Genomic DNA, 17,314 nt, shown 5'->3' with positions numbered 1-17,314 from the left:
CAGAGTGACGGGAAGAGCGCATTTTAGAAAACGTGCTCAGCTCGACGAGAAAATGCGATTTAAGCAATAAAATTAAAAATGCACCCAAAACCTAAACCAAACGTTGCAGGTGGTTATTTCTTCATGCGCAGTGGTCAACGCGGCACTCTCTAGCTGCCAAGAGCACTTTTTACGATGCACACCCAACCAGAGAGACGGGAGGAGCGCATTTCAGAAAACGTGCTCAGCTCGACGAGAAAATGCGATTTAAGCAATAAAATTAAAAATGCACCCAAAACCTAAACCAAACGTTGCAGGTGGTAATTTCTTCATGCGCAGTGGTCAACGCGGCACTCTCTAGCTGCCAAGAGCACTTTTTACTATGCGCACCTAACCAGAGTGACGGGAGGAGCACATTTCAGAAAACGTGCTCAGCTCGTCCAGAAAATGCGATTTAAGCAATAAATTTAAAAATGCACCTAAAACCTAAACCAAACGTTGCAGATGGTCATTTCTTCATGCGCAGTGGTCAACGCGGCACTCTCTAGCTGCCAAGAGCACTTTTTACTATGCACACCCAACCAGAGTGACGGGAGGAGCGCATTTTAGAAAACGTGCTCAGCTCGACGAGAAAATGCGATTTAAGCAATAAAATTAAAAATGCACCCACAACCTAAACCAAACGTTGCAGGTGGTTATTTCTTCATGCGCAGTGGTCAACGCGGCACTCTCTAGCTGCCAAGAGCACTTTTTACTATGCGCACCCAACCAGAGTGACGGGAGGAGCACATTTCAGAAAACGTGCTCAGCTCGTCGAGAAAATGCGATTTAAGCAATAAAATTAAAAATGCACCTAAAACCTAAACCAAACGTTGCAGGTGGTTATTTCTTCATGCGCAGCAGTCAACGCGGCGCTCTCTAGCTGCCAAGAGCACTTTTTACTATGCGCACCCAACCAGAGTGACGGGAGGAGCACATTTCAGAAAACGTGCTCAGCTCGTCGAGAAAATGCGATTTAAGCAATAAAATTAAAAATGCACCCAAAACCTAAAACAAACGTTGCAGATTTTCATTTCTTCATGCGCAGTGGTCAACGCAGCACTCTCTAGCTGCCAAGAGCACTTTTTACTATGCGCACCCAACCAGAGTGACGGGAGGAGCACATTTCAGAAAACGTGCTCAGCTCGACAAGAAAATGCGATTTAAGCAATAAAATTAAAAATGCACCCAAAACCTAAACCAAACGTTGCAGGCGGTTATTTCTTCATGCGCAGTGGTCAACGCGGCACTCTCTAGCTGCCAAGAGCACTTTTTACTATGCGCACCCAACCAGAGTGACGGGAGGAGCACATTTCAGAAAACGTGCTCAGCTCGTCAAGAAAATGCGATTTAAGCAATAAAATTAAAAATGCACCTAAAACCTAAACCAAACGTTGCAGGTGGTTATTTCTTCATGCGCAGCAGTCAACGCGGCACTCTCTAGCTGCCAAGAGCACTTTTTACTATGCGCACCCAACCAGAGTGAAGGGAGGAGCACATTTCAGAAAACGTGCTCAGCTCGTCGAGAAAATGCGATTTAAGCAATAAAATTAAAAATGCACCCAAAACCTAAACTAAACGTTGCAGGTGGTTATTTCTTCATGCGCAGCGGTCAACGCGGCACTCTCTAGCTGCCAAGAGCACTTTTTACTATGCGCACCTTACCAGAGTGACGGGAGGAGCACATTTCAGAAAACGTGCTCAGCTCGTCGAGAAAATGCGATTTAAGCATTAAAATTAAAAATGCACCCAAAACCTAAACCAAACGTTGCAGGTGGTTATTTCTTCATGCGCAGTGGTCAACGCGGCACTCTCTAGCTGCCAAGAGCACTTTTTACTATGCGCACCCAACCAGAGTGACGGGAGGAGCACATTTCAGAAAACGTGCTCAGCTCGTCCAGAAAATGCGATTTAAGCAATAAAATTAAAAATGCACCTAAAACCTAAACCAAACGTTGCAGATGGTTATTTCTTCATGCGCAGTGGTCAACGCGGCACTCTCTAGCTGCCAAGAGCACTTTTTACTATGCGCACCCAACCAGAGTGACGGGAGGAGCGCATTTCAGAAAACGTGCTCAGCTCGTCGAGAAAATGCGATTTAAGCAATAAAATTAAAAATGCACCTAAAACCTAAACCAAAAGTTGCAGGTGGTTATTTCTTCATGCGCAGCAGTCAACACGGCACTCTCTAGCTGCCAAGAGCACTTTTTACTATGCGCACCCAACCAGAGTGACGGGAGGAGCACATTTCAGAAAACGTGCTCAGCTCGTCGAGAAAATGCGATTTAAGCAATAAAATTAAAAATGCACCCAAAACCTAAACCAAACGTTGCAGATGGTCATTTCTTCATGTGCAGTGGTCAACGCGGCACTCTCTAGCTGCCAAGAGCACTTTTTACTATGCACACCCAACCAGAGTGACGGGAGGAGCGCATTTCAGAAAACGTGCTCAGCTCGACGAGAAAATGCGATTTAAGCAATAAAATTAAAAATGCACCCAAAACCTAAACCAAACGTTGCAGGTGGTTATTTCTTCATGCGCAGTGGTCAACGCGGCACTCTCTAGCTGCCAAGAGCACTTTTTACGATGCGCACCCAACCAGAGTGACGGGAGGAGCACATTTCAGAAAACGTGCTCAGCTCGTCCAGAAAATGCGATTTAAGCAATAAATTTAAAAATGCACCTAAAACCTAAACCAAACGTTGCAGATGGTCATTTCTTCATGCGCAGTGGTCAACGCGGCACTCTCTAGCTGCCAAGAGCACTTTTTACTATGCACACCCAACCAGAGTGACGGGAGGAGCGCATTTTAGAAAACGTGCTCAGCTCGACGAGAAAATGCGATTTAAGCAATAAAATTAAAAATGCACCCACAACCTAAACCAAACGTTGCAGGTGGTTATTTCATGCGCAGTGGTCAACGCGGCACTCTCTAGCTGCCAAGAGCACTTTTTACTATGCGCACCCAACCAGAGTGACGGGAGGAGCACATTTCAGAAAACGTGCTCAGCTCGTTGAGAAAATGCGATTTAAGCAATAAAATTAAAAATGCACCTAAAACCTAAACCAAACGTTGCAGGTGGTTATTTCTTCGTGCGCAGCAGTCAACGCGGCACTCTCTAGCTGCCAAGAGCACTTTTTACTATGAGCACCCAACCAGAGTGACGGGAGGAGCATATTTCAGAAAACGTGCTCAGCTCGTCGAGTAAATGCAATGTAAGCAATAAAATTAAAAATGCACCCAAAACCTAAACCAAACGTTGCAGGTGGTTATTTCTTCATGCGCAGTGGTCAACGCGGCACTCTCTAGCTGCCAAGAGCACTTTTTACTATGCGCACCCAACCAGACTGACGGGAGGAGCACATTTCAGAAAACGTGCTCAGCTCGTCCAGAAAACGCGATTTAAGCAAAAAAATTAAAAATGCACCTAAAACCTAAACCAAACGTTGCAGATGGTCATTTCTTCATGCGCAGTGGTCAACGCGGCACTCTCTAGCTGCCAAGAGCACTTTTTACTATGCGAACCCAACCAGAGTGACGGGAGGAGCACATTTCAGAAAACGTGCTCAGCTCGTCGAGAAAATGCGATTTAAGCAATAAAATTAAAAATACACCCAAAACCTAAACCAAACGTTGCAGATGGTCATTTCTTCATGCGCAGCAGTCAACGCGGCACTCTCTAGCTGCCAAGAGCACTTTTTACTATGCACACCCAACCAGAGTGACGGGAAGAGCGCATTTTAGAAAACGTGCTCAGCTCGACGAGAAAATGCGATTTAAGCAATAAAATTAAAAATGCACCCAAAACCTAAACCAAACGTTGCAGGTGGTTATTTCTTCATGCGCAGTGGTCAACGCGGCACTCTCTAGCTGCCAAGAGCACTTTTTACGATGCACACCCAACCAGAGAGACGGGAGGAGCGCATTTCAGAAAACGTGCTCAGCTCGACGAGAAAATGCGATTTAAGCAATAAAATTAAAAATGCACCCAAAACCTAAACGAAACGTTGCAGATGGTCATTTCTTCATGCGCAGTGGTCAACGCGGCACTCTCTAGCTTCCAAGAGCACTTTTTACTATGCACACCCAACCAGAGTGACGGGAGGAGCACATTTCAGAAAACGTGCTCAGCTCGTCCAGACAATGCGATTTAAGCAATAAAATTAAAAATGCACCCAAAACCTAAACCAAACGTTGCAGGTGGTTATTTCTTCGTGCGCAGCAGTCAACGCGGCACTCTCTAGCTGCCAAGAGCACTTTTTACTATGCGCACCCAACCAGAGTGACGGGACGAGCACATTTCAGAAAACGTGCTCAGTTCGCCGAGAAAATGCGATTTAAGCAATACAATTAAAAATGCACCTAAAACCTAAACCAAACGTTGCAGGTGGTTATTTCTTCATGTGCAGTGGTCAACGCGGCACTCTCTAGCTGCCAAGAGCACTTTTTACTATGCGCACCCACCCAGAGTGACGGGAGGAGCACATTTCAGAAAACGTGCTCAGCTCGTCGAGAAAATGCGATTTAAGCAATAAAATTAAAAATGCACCTAAAATCTATACCAAACGTTGCAGGTGGTTATTTCTTCATATGCAGTGGTCAACGCGGCACTCTCTAGCTGCCAAGAGCACTTTTTACTATGCGCACCCAACCAGAGTGACAGGAGGAGCACATTTCAGAAAACGTGCTCAGCTCGTTGAGAAAATGCGATTTAAGCAATAAAATTAAAAATGCACCCAAAACCTAAACCAAACGTTGCAGGTGGTTATTTCTTCATGCGCAGTGGTCAACGCGGCACTCTCTAGCTGCCAAGAGCACTTTTTACTATGCGCACCCAACCAGAGTGACGGGAGGAGCGCATTTCAGAAAACGTGCTCAGCTCGACGAGAAAATGCGATTTAAGCAATAAAATTAAAAATGCACCCAAAACCTAAACCAAACGTTGCAGGTGGTTATTTCTTCATGCGCAGCAGTCAACGCGGCACTCTCTAGCTGCCAAGAGCACTTTTTACTATGCGCACCCAACCAGAGTGACGGGAGGAGCACATTTCAGAAAACGTGCTCAGCTCGTCGAGAAAATGAGATTTAAGCAATAAAATTAAAAATGCACCTAAAACCTAAACCAAACGTTGCAGGTGGTTATTTCTTCATATGCAGCAGTCAACGCGGCACTCTCTAGCTGCCAAGAGCACTTTTTACTATTCACACCCAACCAGAGTGACGGGAGGAGCACATTTCAGAAAACGTGCTCAGCTCGTCGAGAAAATGCGATTTAAGCAATAAAATTAAAAATGCACCTAAAAACCTAAACCAAACGTTGCAGGTGGTTATTTCTTCATGCGCATTGGTCAACGCGGCACTCTCTAGCTGCCAAGAGCACTTTTTACTATGTGCACCCAACCAGAGTGACGGGAGGAGCACATTTCAGAAAACGTGCTCAGCTCGTCGAGAAAATGCGATTTAAGCAATAAAATTAAAAATGCACCCAAAACATTAAACCAAACGTTGCAGGTGGTTATTTCTTCATGCGCAATGGTCAACGCGGCACTCTCTAGCTGCCAAGAGCATTTTTTCCTTTGCGCACCCAACCAGAGTGACGGGAGGAGCACATTTCAGAAAACGTGCTCAGCTCGTCGAGAAAATGCGATTTAAGCAATAAAATTAAAAATGCACCTAAAACCTAAACCAAACGTTGCAGGTGGTTATTTCTTCATGCGCAGTGGTCAACGCGGCACTCTCTAGCTGCCAAGAGCACTTTTTACTATGCGCACCCAACCAGAGTGACGGGAGGAGCACATTTCAGAAAACGTGCTCAGCTCGTCGAGAAAATGCGATTTAAGCAATAAAATTAAAAATGCACCTAAAACCTAAACCAAACGTTGCAGGTGGTTATTTCTTCGTGCGCAGCAGTCAACGCGGCACTCTCTAGCTGCCAAGAGCACTTTTTACTATGCGCACCCAACCAGAGTGACGGGAGGAGCACATTCCAGAAAACGTGCTCAGCTCGTCGAGAAAATGCGATTTAAGCAATAAAATTAAAAATGCACCCAAAACCTAAACCAAACGTTGCAGATGGTCATTTCTTCATGCGCAGTGGTCAACGCGGCACTCTCTAGCTGCCAAGAGCACTTTTTACGATGCACACCCAACCAGAGAGACGGGAGGAGCGCATTTCAGAAAACGTGCTCAGCTCGACGAGAAAATGCGATTTAAGCAATAAAATTAAAAATGCACCCAAAACCTAAACCAAACGTTGCAGGTGGTTATTTCTTCAAATGCAGTGGTCAACGCGGCACTCTCTAGCTGCCAAGAGCACTTTTTACTATGCGCACCCAACCAGAGTGACGGGAGGAGCGCATTTCAGAAAACGTGCTCAGCTCGACGAGAAAATGCGATTTAAGCAATAAAATTAAAAAATGCACCTAAAACCTAAACCAAACGTTGCAGGTGGTTATTTCTTCGTGCGCAGCAGTCAACGCGGCACTCTCTAGCTGCCAAGAGCACTTTTTACTATGCGCACCCAACCAGAGTGACGGGAGGAGCACATTTCAGAAAACGTGCTCAGGTCGTCGAGTAAATGCAATTTAAGCAATAAAAATTAAAAATGCACCCAAAACCTAAACCAAACGTTGCAGCTGGTTATTTCTTCATGCGCAGTGGTCAACGCGGCACTCTCTAGCTGCCAAGAGCACTTTTTACTATGCGCACCCAACCAGAGTGACGGGAGGAGCACATTTCAGAAAACGTGCTCAGCTCGTCCAGAAAATGCGATTTAAGCAATAAAATTAAAAATGCACCTAAAACCTAAACCAAACGTTGCAGATGGTCATTTCTTCATGCGCAGTGGTCAACGCGGCACTCTCTAGCTGCCAAGAGCACTTTTTACTATGCGCACCCAACCAGAGTGACGGGAGGAGCACATTTCAGAAAACGTGCTCAGCTCGTCGAGTAAATGCAATTTAAGCAATACAATTAAAAATGCACCCAAAACCTAAACCAAACGTTGCAGGTGGTTATTTCTTCATGCGCAGTGGTCAACGCGGCACTCTCTAGCTGCCAAGAGCACTTTTTACTATGCGCACCCAATCAGAGTGACGGGAGGAGCACATTTAAGAAAACGTGCTCAGCTCGTCCAGAAAATGCGATTTAAGCAATAAAATTAAAAATGCACCTAAAACCTAAACCAAACGTTGCAGATGGTTATTTCTTCATGCGCAGTGGTCAACGAGGCACTCTCTAGCTGCCAAGAGCACTTTTTACTATGTGCACCCAACCAGAGTGACGGGAGGAGCACATTTCAGAAAACGTGCTCAGCTCGTCGAGAAAATGCGATTTAAGCAATACAATTAAAATTGCATCTAAAACCTAAACCAAACGGTGCAGGTAGTTATTTCTTCATGCGCAGTGGTCAACGCGGCATTCTCTAGCTGCCAAGAGCACTTTTTACTATGCGCACCCAACCAGAGTGACGGGAGGAGCACATTCCAGAAAACGTGCTCAGCTCGTCGAGAAAATGCGATTTAAGCAATAAAATTAAAAATGCACCAAAAACCTAAACCAAACGTTGCAGATGGTTATTTCTTCATGCGCAGTGGTCAACGAGGCACTCTCTAGCTGCCAAGAGCACTTTTTACTATGCGCACCCACCCAGAGTGACGGGAGGAGCACATTTCAGAAAACGTGCTCAGCTCGTCGAGAAAATGCGATTTAAGCAATAAAATTAAAAATGCACCCAAAACCTAAACCAAACGTTGCAGGTGGTTATTTCTTCAAATGCAGTGGTCAACGCGGCACTCTCTAGCTGCCAAGAGCACTTTTTACTATGCGCACCCAACCAGAGTGACGGGAGGAGCACATTCCAGAAAACGTGCTCAGCTCGTCGAGAAAATGCGATTTAAGCAATAAAATTAAAAATGCACCCAAAACCTAAACCAAACGTTGCAGATGGTCATTTCTTCATGCGCAGTGGTCAACGCGGCACTCTCTAGCTGCCAAGAGCACTTTTTACTATGCGCACCCAACCAGAGTGACGGGAGGAGCACATTTCAGAAAACGTGCTCAGCTCGTCGAGAAAATGCGATTTAAGCAATAAAATTAAAAATGCACCCAAAACCTAAACCAAACGTTGCAGGTGGTTATTTCTTCATGCGCAGTGGTCAACGCGGCACTCTCTAGCTGCCAAGAGCACTTTTTACTATGCGCACCCAACCAGAGTACGGGAGGAGCACATTTCAGAAAACGTGCTCAGCTCGTCGAGAAAATGCGATTTAAGCAATAAAATTAAAAATGCACCTAAAACCTAAACCAAACGTTGCAGGTGGTTATTTCTTCATGCGCAGTGGTCAACGCGGCACTCTCTAGCTGCCAAGAGCACTTTTTACTATGCGCACCCACCCAGAGTGACGGGAGGAGCACATTTCAGAAAACGTGCTCAGATCGTCGAGAAAATGCGATTTAAGCAATAAAATTAAAAATGCACCTAAAACCTAAACCAAACGTTGCAGGTGGTTATTTCTTCGTGCGCAGCAGTCAACGCGGCACTCTCTAGCTGCGAAGAGCACTTTTTACTATGCGCACCCAACCAGAGTGACGGGAGGAGCACATTTCAGAAAACGTGCTCAGCTCGTCGAGTAAATGCAATTTAAGCAATAAAATTAAAAATGCACCCAAAACCTAAACCAAACGTTGCAGGTGGTTATTTCTTCATGCGCAGTGGTCAACGCGGCACTCTCTAGCTGCCAAGAGCACTTTTTACTATGCGCACCCAACCAGAGTGACGGGAGGAGCACATTTCAGAAAACGTGCTCAGCTCGTCCAGAAAATGCGATTTAAGCAATAAAATTAAAAATGCACCTAAAACCTAAACCAAACGTTGCAGATGGTTATTTCTTCATGCGCAGTGGTCAACGCGGCACTCTCTAGCTGCCAAGAGCACTTTTTACTATGCGCACCCAACCAGAGTGACGGGAGGAGCACATTTCAGAAAACGTGCTCAGCTCGTCGAGAAAATGCGATTTAAGCAATAAAATTAAAAATGCACCCAAAACCTAAACCAAACGTTGCAGATGGTCATTTCTTCATGTGCAGTGGTCAACGCGGCACTCTCTAGCTGCCAAGAGCACTTTTTACTATGCACACCCAACCAGAGTGACGGGAGGAGCGCATTTCAGAAAACGTGCTCAGCTCGACGAGAAAATGCGATTTAAGCAATAAAATTAAAAATGCACCCAAAACCTAAACCAAACGTTGCAGGTGGTTATTTCTTCATGCGCAGTGGTCAACGCGGCACTCTCTAGCTGCCAAGAGCACTTTTTACGATGCGCACCCAACCAGAGTGACGGGAGGAGCACATTTCAGAAAACGTGCTCAGCTCGTCCAGAAAATGCGATTTAAGCAATAAATTTAAAAATGCACCTAAAACCTAAACCAAACGTTGCAGATGGTCATTTCTTCATGCGCAGTGGTCAACGCGGCACTCTCTAGCTGCCAAGAGCACTTTTTACTATGCACACCCAACCAGAGTGACGGGAGGAGCGCATTTTAGAAAACGTGCTCAGCTCGACGAGAAAATGCGATTTAAGCAATAAAATTAAAAATGCACCCACAACCTAAACCAAACGTTGCAGGTGGTTATTTCTTCATGCGCAGTGGTCAACGCGGCACTCTCTAGCTGCCAAGAGCACTTTTTACTATGCGCACCCAACCAGAGTGACGGGAGGAGCACATTTCAGAAAACGTGCTCAGCTCGTCGAGAAAATGCGATTTAAGCAATAAAATTAAAAATGCACCTAAAACCTAAACCAAACGTTGCAGGTGGTTATTTCTTCATGCGCAGCAGTCAACGCGGCACTCTCTAGCTGCCAAGAGCACTTTTTACTATGCGCACCCAACCAGAGTGACGGGAGGAGCACATTTCAGAAAACGTGCTCAGCTCGTCGAGAAAATGCGATTTAAGCAATAAAATTAAAAATGCACCTAAAACCTAAACCAAACGTTGCAGGTGGTTATTTCTTCATATGTAGCAGTCAACGCGGCACTCTCTAGCTGCCAAGAGCACTTTTTACTATGCGCACCCAACCAGAGTGACGGGAGGAGCACATTTCAGAAAACGTGCTCAGCTCGTCGAGAAAATGCGATTTAAGCAATAAAATTAAAAATGCACCTAAAACCCAAACCAAACGTTGCAGGTGGTTATTTCTTCATGCGCATTGGTCAACGCGGCACTCTCTAGCTGCCAAGAGCACTTTTTACTATGTGCACCCAACCAGAGTGACGTGAGGAGCACATTTCAGAAAACGTGCTCAACTCGTCGAGAAAATGCGATTTAAGCAATAAAATTAAAAATACACCCAAAACCGAAACCAAACGTTGCAGATGGTCATTTCTTCATGCGCAGTGGTCAACGCGGCACTCTCTAGCTGCCAAGAGCACTTTTTACTATGCACACCCAACCAGAGTGACGGGAGGAGCACAGTTCAGAAAACGTGCTCAGCTCGTCGAGAAAATGCGATTTAAGCAATAAAATTAAAAATGCACCCAAAACATTAAACCAAACGTTGCAGGTGGTTATTTCTTCATGCGCAGTGGTCAACGCGGCACTCTCTAGCTACCAAGAGCATTTTTTACTATGCGCACCCAACCAGAGTGACGGGAGGAGCACATTTCAGAAAACGTGCTCAGCTCGACGAGAAAATGCGATTTAAGCAATAAAATTAAAAATGCACCCAAAACCTAAACCAAACGTTGCAGGTGGTTATTTCTTCATGCGCAGTGGTCAACGTGGCACTCTCTAGCTGCCAAGAGCACTTTTTACTATGCGCACCCAACCAGAGTGACGGGAGGAGCGCATTTTAGAAAACGTGCTCAGCTCGACGAGAAAATGCGATTTAAGCAATAAAATTAAAAATGCACCCAAAACCTAAACCAAACGTTGCAGGTGGTTATTTCTTCATGTGCAGTGGTCAACGCGGCACTCTCTAGCTGCCAAGAGCACTTTTTACTATGCGCACCCAACCAGAGTGACGGGAGGAGCACATTTCAGAAAACGTGCTCAGCTCGTCGAGAAAATGCGATTTAAGCAATAAAATTAAAAATGCACCTAAAACCTAAACCAAACGTTGCAGGTGGTTATTTCTTCATGCGCAGCAGTCAACGCGGCACTCTCTAGCTGCCAAGAGCACTTTTTACTATGCGCACCCAACCAGAGTGACGGGAGGAGCACATTTCAGAAAACGTGCTCAGCTCGTCGAGAAAATGCGATTTAAGCAATAAAATTAAAAATGCACCTCAAACCTAAACCAAACGTTGCAGGTGGTTATTTCTTCATATGCAGCAGTCAACGCGGCACTCTCTAGCTGCCAAGAGCACTTTTTACTATGCGCACCCAACCAGAGTGACGGGAGGAGCACATTTCAGAAAACGTGCTCAGCTCGTCGAGAAAATGCGATTTAAGCAATAAAATTAAAAATGCACCTAAAACCTAAACCAAAAGTTGCAGGTGGTTATTTCTTCATGCGCAGCAGTCAACACGGCACTCTCTAGCTGCCAAGAGCAGATTTTACTATGCGCACCCAACCAGAGTGACGGGAGGAGCACATTTCAGAAAACGTGCTCAGCTCGTCGAGAAAATGCGATTTAAGCAATAAAATTAAAAATGCACCCAAAACCTAAACCAAACGTTGCAGATGGTCATTTCTTCATGTGCAGTGATCAACGCGGCACTCTCTAGCTGCCAAGAGCACTTTTTACAATGGACACCCAACCAGAGTGACGGGAGGAGCGCATTTCAGAAAACGTGCTCAGCTCGTCGAGAAAATGCGATTTAAGCAATAAAATTAAAAATGCACCTAAAAACCTAAACCAAACGTTGCAGGTGGTTATTTCTTCATGCGCATTGGTCAACGCGGCACTCTCTAGCTGCCAAGAGCACTTTTTACTATGTGCACCCAACCAGAGTGACGTGAGGAGCACATTTCAGAAAACGTGCTCAGCTCGTCGAGAAAATGCGATTTAAGCAATAAAATTAAAAATGCACCTAAAACCTAAACCAAACGTTGCAGGTGGTTATTTCTTCATGCGCAGCAGTCAACGCGGCACTCTCTAGCTGCCAAGAGCACTTTTTACTATGCGCACCCAACCAGAGTGACGGGAGGAGCACATTTCAGAAAACGTGCTCAGCTCGTCGAGAAAATGCGATTTAAGCAATAAAATTAAAAATGCACCCAAAACATTAAACCAAACGTTGCAGGTGGTTATTTCTTCATGCGCAGTGGTCAACGCGGCACTCTCTAGCTGCCAAGAGCATTTTTTACTATGCGCACCCAACCAGAGTGACGGGAGGAGCACATTTCAGAAAACGTGCTCAGCTCGTCGAGAAAATGCGATTTAAGCAATAAAATTAAAAATGCACCTAAAACCTAAACCAAACGTTGCAGGTGGTTATTTCTTCATGCGCAGTGGTCAACGCGGCACTCTCTAGCTGCCAAGAGCACTTTTTACTATGTGCACCCAACCAGAGTGACGGGAGGAGCACATTTCAGAAAACGTGCTCAGCTCGTTGAGAAAATGCGATTTAAGCAATAAAATTAAAAATGCACCTAAAACCTAAACCAAACGTTGCAGGTGGTTATTTCTTCGTGCGCAGCAGTCAACGCGGCACTCTCTAGCTGCCAAGAGCACTTTTTACTATGAGCACCCAACCAGAGTGACGGGAGGAGCACATTTCAGAAAACGTGCTCAGCTCGTCGAGTAAATGCAATCTAAGCAATAAAATTAAAAATGCACCCAAAACCTAAACCAAACGTTGCAGGTGGTTATTTCTTCATGCGCAGTGGTCAACGCGGCACTCTCTAGCTGCCAAGAGCACTTTTTACTATGCGCACCCACCCAGACTGACGGGAGGAGCACATTTCAGAAAACGTGCTCAGCTCGTCGAGAAAATGCGATTTAAGCAAAAAAATTAAAAATGCACCTAAAACCTAAACCAAACGTTGCAGATGGTCATTTCTTCATGCGCAGTGGTCAACGCGGCACTCTCTAGCTGCCAAGAGCACTTTTTACTATGCACACCCAACCAGAGTGACGGGAGGAGCACATTTCAGAAAACGTGCTCAGCTCGTCCAGACAATGCGATTTAAGCAATAAAATTAAAAATGCACCCAAAACCTAAACCAAACGTTGCAGGTGGTTATTTCTTCGTGCGCAGTGGTCAACGCGGCACTCTCTAGCTGCCAAGAGCACTTTTTACTATGCGCACCCAACCAGAGTGACGGGAGGAGCACATTCCAGAAAACGTGCTCAGCTCGTCGAGAAAATGCGATTTAAGCAATAAAATTAAAAATGCACCCAAAACCTAAACCAAACGTTGCAGGTGGTTATTTCTTCATGCGCAGTGGTCAACGCGGCACTCTCTAGCTGCCAAGAGCACTTTTTACTATGCGAACCCAACCAGAGTGACGGGAGGAGCACATTTCAGAAAACGTGCTCAGCTCGTCGAGAAAATGCGATTTAAGCAATAAAATTAAAAATACACCCAAAACCTAAACCAAACGTTGCAGATGGTCATTTCTTCATGCGCAGTGGTCAACGCGGCACTCTCTAGCTGCCAAGAGCACTTTTTACTATGCACACCCAACCAGAGTGACGGGAAGAGCGCATTTTAGAAAACGTGCTCAGCTCGACGAGAAAATGCGATTTAAGCAATAAAATTAAAAATGCACCCAAAACCTAAACCAAACGTTGCAGGTGGTTATTTCTTCATGTGCAGTGGTCAACGCGGCACTCTCTAGCTGCCAAGAGCACTTTTTACGATGCACACCCAACCAGAGAGACGGGAGGAGCGCATTTCAGAAAACGTGCTCAGCTCGACGAGAAAATGCGATTTAAGCAATAAAATTAAAAATGCACCCAAAACCTAAACCAAACGTTGCAGGTGGTAATTTCTTCATGCGCAGTGGTCAACGCGGCACTCTCTAGCTGCCAAGAGCACTTTTTACTATGCGCACCTAACCAGAGTGACGGGAGGAGCACATTTCAGAAAACGTGCTCAGCTCGTCCAGAAAATGCGATTTAAGCAATAAATTTAAAAATGCACCTAAAACCTAAACCAAACGTTGCAGATGGTCATTTCTTCATGCGCAGTGGTCAACGCGGCACTCTCTAGCTGCCAAGAGCACTTTTTACTATGCACACCCAACCAGAGTGACGGGAGGAGCGCATTTTAGAAAACGTGCTCAGCTCGACGAGAAAATGCGATTTAAGCAATAAAATTAAAAATGCACCCACAACCTAAACCAAACGTTGCAGGTGGTTATTTCTTCATGCGCAGTGGTCAACGCGGCACTCTCTAGCTGCCAAGAGCACTTTTTACTATGCGCACCCAACCAGAGTGACGGGAGGAGCACATTTCAGAAAACGTGCTCAGCTCGTCGAGAAAATGCGATTTAAGCAATAAAATTAAAAATGCACCTAAAACCTAAACCAAACGTTGCAGGTGGTTATTTCTTCATGCGCAGCAGTCAACGCGGCACTCTCTAGCTGCCAAGAGCACTTTTTACTATGCGCACCCAACCAGAGTGACGGGAGGAGCACATTTCAGAAAACGTGCTCAGCTCGTCGAGAAAATGCGATTTAAGCAATAAAATTAAAAATGCACCTAAAACCTAAACCAAACGTTGCAGGTGGTTATTTCTTCATATGTAGCAGTCAACGCGGCACTCTCTAGCTGCCAAGAGCACTTTTTACTATGCGCACCCAACCAGAGTGACGGGAGGAGCACATTTCAGAAAACGTGCTCAGCTCGTCGAGAAAATGCGATTTAAGCAATAAAATTAAAAATGCACCTAAAACCTAAACCAAACGTTGCAGGTGGTTATTTCTTCATGCGCAGTGGTCAACGCGGCACTCTCTAGCTGCCAAGAGCACTTTTTACTATGCGCACCCAACCAGAATGACGGGAGGAGCACATTTCAGAAAACGTGCTCAGCTCGTCGAGAAAATGCGATTTAAGCAATAAAATTAAAAATGCACCCAAAACCTAAAACAAACGTTGCAGATTTTCATTTCTTCATGCGCAGTGGTCAACGCAGCACTCTCTAGCTGCCAAGAGCACTTTTTACTATGCGCACCCAACCAGAGTGACGGGAGGAGCACATTTCAGAAAACGTGCTCAGCTCGACAAGAAAATGCGATTTAAGCAATAAAATTAAAAATGCACCCAAAACCTAAACCAAACGTTGCAGGCGGTTATTTCTTCATGCGCAGTGGTCAACGCGGCACTCTCTAGCTGCCAAGAGCACTGTTTACTATGCACACCCAACCAGAGTGACGGGAGGAGCGCATTTCAGAAAACGTGCTCAGCTCGTCAAGAAAATGCGATTTAAGCAATAAAATTAAAAATGCACCTAAAACCTAAACCAAACGTTGCAGGTGGTTATTTCTTCATGCGCAGCAGTCAACGCGGCACTCTCTAGTTGCCAAGAGCACTTTTTACTATGCACACCCAACCAGAGTGACGGGAGGAGCGCATTTCAGAAAACGTGCTCAGCTCGTCGAGAAAATGCGATTTAAGCAATAAAATTAAAAATGCACCCAAAACCTAAACCAAACGTTGCAGGTGGTTATTTCTTCATGCGCAGTGGTCAACGCGGCACTCTCTAGCTGCCAAGAGCACTTTTTACTATGCGCATCCAACCAGAGTGACGGGAGGAGCACATTTCAGAAAACGTGCTCAGCTCGTCGAGAAAATGCGATTTAAGCAATAAAATTAAAAATGCACCCAAAACCTAAACCAAACGTTGCAGGTGGTTATTTCTTCATATGCAGCAGTCAACGCGGCACTCTCTAGCTGCAAAGAGCACTTTTTACTATGCGCACCCAACCAGAGTGACGGGAGGAGCACATTTCAGAAAACGTGCTCAGCTCGTCGAGAAAATGCGATTTAAGCAATAAAATTAAAAATGCACCTAAAACCTAAACCAAACGTTGCAGATGGTCATTTCTTCATGCGCAGTGGTCAACGCGGCACTCTCTAGCTGCCAAGAGCACTGTTTACTATGCACACCCAACCAGAGTGACGGGAGGAGCGCATTTCAGAAAACGTGCTCAGCTCGTCGAGAAAATGCGATTTAAGCAATAAAATTAAAAATGCACCCAAAACCTAAACCAAACGTTGCAGGTGGTTATTTCTTCATGCGCAGTGGTCAACGCGGCACTCTCTAGCTGCCAAGAGCACTTTTTACTATGCGCACCCAACCAGAGTGACGGGAGGAGCACATTTCAGAAAACGTGCTCAGCTCGTCGAGAAAATGCGATTTAAGCAATAAAATTAAAAATGCACCCAAAACCTAAACCAAACGTTGCAGGTGGTTATTTCTTCATATGCAGCAGTCAACGCGGCACTCTCTAGCTGCAAAGAGCACTTTTTACTATGCGCACCCAACCAGAGCGACGGGAGGAGCACATTTCAGAAAACGTGCTCAGCTCGTCGAGAAAATGCGATTTAAGCAATAAAATAAAAAATGCACCTAAAACCTAAACCAAACGTTGCAGGTGGATATTTCTTCATGCGCAGTGGTCAACGCGGCACTCTCTAGCTGCCAAGAGCACTTTTTACTATGCGCATCCAACCAGAGTGACGGGAGGAGCACATTTCAGAAAACGTGCTCAGCTCGTCGAGAAAATGCGATTTAAGCAATAACATTAAAAATGCACCTAAAACCTAAACCAAACGTTGCAGGTGGTTATTTCTTGATGCGCAGTGGTCAACGCGGCACTCTCTCGCTGCCAAGAGAACTTTTTACTATGCGCACCCAACCAGAGTGACGGGAGGAGCACATTCCAGAAAACGTGCTCAGCTCGTCGAGAAAATGCGATTTAAGCAATAAAATTAAAACTGCACCCAAAACCTAAACCAAACGTTGCAGATGGTCATTTCTTCATGCGCAGTGGTCAACGCGGCACTCTCTAGCTGCCAAGAGCATTTTTTACTATGCGCACCCAACCAGAGTGACGGGAGGAGCACATTTCAGAAAACGTGCTCAGCTCGTCGAGAAAATGCGATTTAAGCAATAAAATTAAAAATGCACCCAAAACCTAAACCAAACGTTGCAGGTGGTTATTTCTTCATGCGCAGTGGTCAACGCGGCACTCTCTAGCTGCCAAGAGCACTTTTTACTATGCGCACCCAACCAGAGTGACGGGAGGAGCACATTTCAGAAAACGTGCTCAGCTCGTCGAGAAAATGCGATTTAAGCAATAAAATTAAAAATGCACCCAAAACCTAAACCAAACGTTGC

The sequence above is a fragment of the Syngnathus scovelli genome, chromosome 18, assembly GCF_024217435.2.
Source record: "Syngnathus scovelli strain Florida chromosome 18, RoL_Ssco_1.2, whole genome shotgun sequence".
In the NCBI taxonomy this organism is placed as follows: Eukaryota; Metazoa; Chordata; class Actinopteri; order Syngnathiformes; family Syngnathidae; genus Syngnathus; species Syngnathus scovelli.
Note: the sequence above shows the minus strand (reverse complement) of the source record.